Raw genomic sequence first — 3737 nt, 5'->3', positions numbered from 1 at the left:
TGTGTGTGTGTGTGTGTGTGTGTGTGTGTGTGTGTGTGTGTCTGTGTGTGTGTGCGTGCGTGCGTGCGTGCGTGCGTTGATGAGAAAATTAAAGAGATTAAACATTCTTCTCCCTGGAGCGAAGGCGGGAGAGATATGCAGTGAATATGCATCCAGAAAATCCTGAAGGGCCTTGTCCCGAATTTTGGCATTGAAAGTCACCCCAACAGCAGAACGGGGCCCCACTACATGGTGCCAAAGACCCCAACATCACCATCAAAATATAGGACCAGATACAGCAACAGCTTGGGCTTCAGGGCACCACAGCTCTTCAATATTCATCCTAAATGCCTGAGAGACCTGCATGATGTGGATGTGGGTTTCTTTAAAACTAAACTCGATCTCTTCTTGTCAGGGGTTCCAGATGAACCTACCTCTCTGCAGGAAACACAGATGCGGACAGCGGCGTCGAACTCCCTTGTTGTACAAGTGCCACGTATCAGAGGTGGTTTCACATACAAGTGTAGCACATTCAACGGTGGTGCCCCAGCATGGCCGCAGCTTTCGGGCTGGAACATTTTAAAGGATTTAATGATTTTTTAGCACGCCTGACGAAATGCTTTGCGGTATTTCGTCTGCCGTTACGTTCTGAGTTCAAATTCCACCGAGGTCGACTTTGCCTTTCATCCTTTCGGGGTCGATAAATTAAGTACCAGTAACGCACTGGGGTCGATGTAATGACTTAATCTGTTTGTCTGTCCTTGTTTTTCCACTCTATGTTTAGCCCCTTGTGGGTAGTAAAGAAACAGGTATTTCGTCTGCGTTAGTTCTGAGTTCAAATTCTGCCGAGGTCGACTTTGCCTTTCATCCTTTCAGGGTCGATAAATTAAGTACCAGTTACGCACTGGGGTCGATGTAATCGACTTAATCCGTTTGTCTGTCCTTGTTTGTCCCTTCTATGTTTAGCCCCTTGTGGGCAATAAAGAAATAAGAAACGTTAGCACGCCGGGCAAAATGCTTAGCGGTATTTCGTCTGTCTTTACGTTCTGAGTTCAAATTCCGCCGAGGTCGACTTTGCCTTTCATCCTTTCGGGGTCGATAAATTAAGTACCAGTAACGCACTGGGGTCGATGTAATCGACTTAATCCGTTTGTCTGTCCTTGTTTGTCCCCTCTATGTTTAGCCCCTTGTGGGTAATAAAGAAACAGGTATTTCGTCTGCGTTAGTTCTGAGTTCAAATTCCGCCGAGGTCGACTTTGCCTTTCATCCTTTCGGGGTCGATAAATTAAGTACCAGTTACGCACTGGGGTCGATGTAATCGACTTAATCCCTTTCTCTGTCCTTGTTTGTCCCCTTCTATGTTTAGCCCCATTTTTTTGTTTAGCTATAATGAATCTGGTAAAAGAGCTACAAAAGAACATTCTAGCCATCATACAACGCCACTGCCGCCACCGCCGCCACCACCACCACCACCACCACTACCACGTAAGCATACCGAAGAAATAGATGAAACAGAACGATCTTTAGCATCAGTTCCGTGATACCATCTCCAAAGGATAGCCAATGAATGAATACAATTCTTGTAAATTTAAAGCTTAGATATTTCTGAATTTGTGTTTCTCATTGTCGTATAGATCATGCGAGAATACCCACCTCGCTTGGTTATACGGATGTACAGAGTAATCAACTATCTAAAATTATTTATTTAATGTTGATAAATCCGTTCATGCCACAAGTATCCGTAACCTCAACAACAAGTACACGTAAGGTACGGAAAAGGGGTCATATTTGTGTTATTTCTGTATGGGTGAAGAAAATAAAAAATCTATCATCAAATAATCACGTCACCACTAGCCATTTAACACCACTTCCGGGCACAATGGAAGTAGGTAGGGTACATAATAGATATGCTGTGGGAAGATGTATGCAATCCTGCTTGGACATCTACATATACACACACACATTATATATATATCGCCTATATGGCAATCTTTCGTCTCTAGTAGACCTTTCCGTCGATTTCCGTAAAAAAAATTTTTTTTTTTTACATATGGGCTTGCGGGAACTTTTGAAGTAATGAGAGCGAAAGAGACTAAGAGAAAGCGATTGTATGACGAGGGAAGTTCTTTTGAAGTTACCGTCCAGGGGAAGTGCATTGATGTACAGGTGTGTGTGTGTGTTTGATGGGTGTGGGAGACAGACAGTATGTGTGTAAGTGAAGTGCTTCTGTTAGGTGTGTGTGAAGAGACAGAGTAATGTGTGAAAGAAAGAGAGAACTGAAATTTTTACTCGGTGTATGTGTATATGTATGATATTACTTCAAAAGTCCCGCAAGCCCATATGTAAAAAAAAAAAAAAAAATTTACGGAAATCGACGGAAAGGTTACTAGAGACGAAACGATCCGCCATATATATATATATATCTATATATATAAAACTCTAGTTGTGTGAGTGTCTGTTCCCTTCGATTTAGATTCCTAACTCTCCCACATTTGCGTGCAGTTTAACCAAATTCGGGTATCTTATAGTCGTGATTCATATCGAGCCCGTCTGACTATTATCGCGCGTCAACGATGAGTCTACGATTTTAAAAATAATTTAACATCATTTTTTATTCCATTTTAATGCATAAAATGCATCGTGTGGCGATGGCGGCGGAGTTGGCGTCCACGCTCACAGCTGCACCTGTTTGCTTCTCCCCCTTCCCTCCCTCGTGAAGCTGTGGGGAAGGGAGTGTAAAGAAATCAACGTCGTAATGCGTTGTGAAGGAAACCAGCGTTCTTTTAGAACAACGACTTCATGGCTTGAAGACACCAAAACAAAAATGGCTAAGAAAGCCCGAATTTATAAGGGAAGTAACTCTCTAAAAATGCTTATATAGTTATTCCCTTACAAACCCGAGCAACGCCGGGCGATACTGCTAGTATATTATAAAGACTTTTTCACTTCCCGAGCGTTATAATACATCTGTTTGTTGTCTACGTGCTGTCTTCGTGTTTTGCTTTTTTGTAAATTCTCCCTATATATATATATATATTTAAAATTTATAAGTTTAAATTATTTAAATAATTTTAAAAATTTTAACTTTAATTTAAATATTTTAATTTGGAATTTTATATTTTATATTTTTTATATTTATATTTTATATTTTTTTAATTAATTTTTTTCTATGTATTATTGGCTAATGATTTTCAGTTTGATTTGCCTAATAGTGGTTTTATCTCTAATTTAATATTATATATATATATGTGTGTGTGGTGTGTTGTGGTGTGGTGGTGTGTGGCGTGTGTGTGTGCGTATGTGCGTGTGTGTGTGTATATATATATATATATATATATATATATATATTATATACTCTTTTACTTGTTTCAGTTATGTGACTGTGGCCATGCTGAAGCACCGCCTTTAGTCGAGCAAATTGACCTCAGGACTTATTCTTTGTAAGCAAGCTAATTACCACACAGCCACTCCTTATGTAATATAGACATGGCCTGGACCAATCTTTGGTCGAAACATATCTAAGTTTATATATATAATATATATGTAGATGGAATTTATTGAAAAACACAAGACGAAGACAAATGTATGAACAAGCTACATATATACATATATACTTACACACACTCTCGTGCGTGCAAATATATATATTTTTTTTCTCTAGTTTCAACTCAGAGCTGCGGCCATGCTGATGCACCGCCGTTTTGTGCTACACTGTTATTGCGAAGAACCTCGTCTAATATGTGGCACTTGGTGAAGAA

At 39.8% G+C, this 3737-nt stretch overlaps 1 long non-coding RNA gene across 1 annotated transcript in view; it reads right to left on the bottom strand.

Moving 5' to 3' along the window:
- Positions 1 to 211: 211 nt before the first annotated feature.
- LOC118762719 overlaps positions 212 to 3737 on the bottom strand; it is a 19612-nt gene continuing 16086 nt past the window's right edge. The window contains exon 3 of the long non-coding RNA XR_004998470.1: positions 212 to 381. This is a non-coding gene — a long non-coding RNA (uncharacterized LOC118762719). The remainder of the gene's footprint in view (positions 382 to 3737) is intronic.

The sequence above is a fragment of the Octopus sinensis genome, linkage group LG3, assembly GCF_006345805.1.
Source record: "Octopus sinensis linkage group LG3, ASM634580v1, whole genome shotgun sequence".
NCBI lineage: Eukaryota > Metazoa > Mollusca > Cephalopoda > Octopoda > Octopodidae > Octopus > Octopus sinensis.
This window is presented reverse-complemented; position numbering and strand designations above follow the sequence as displayed.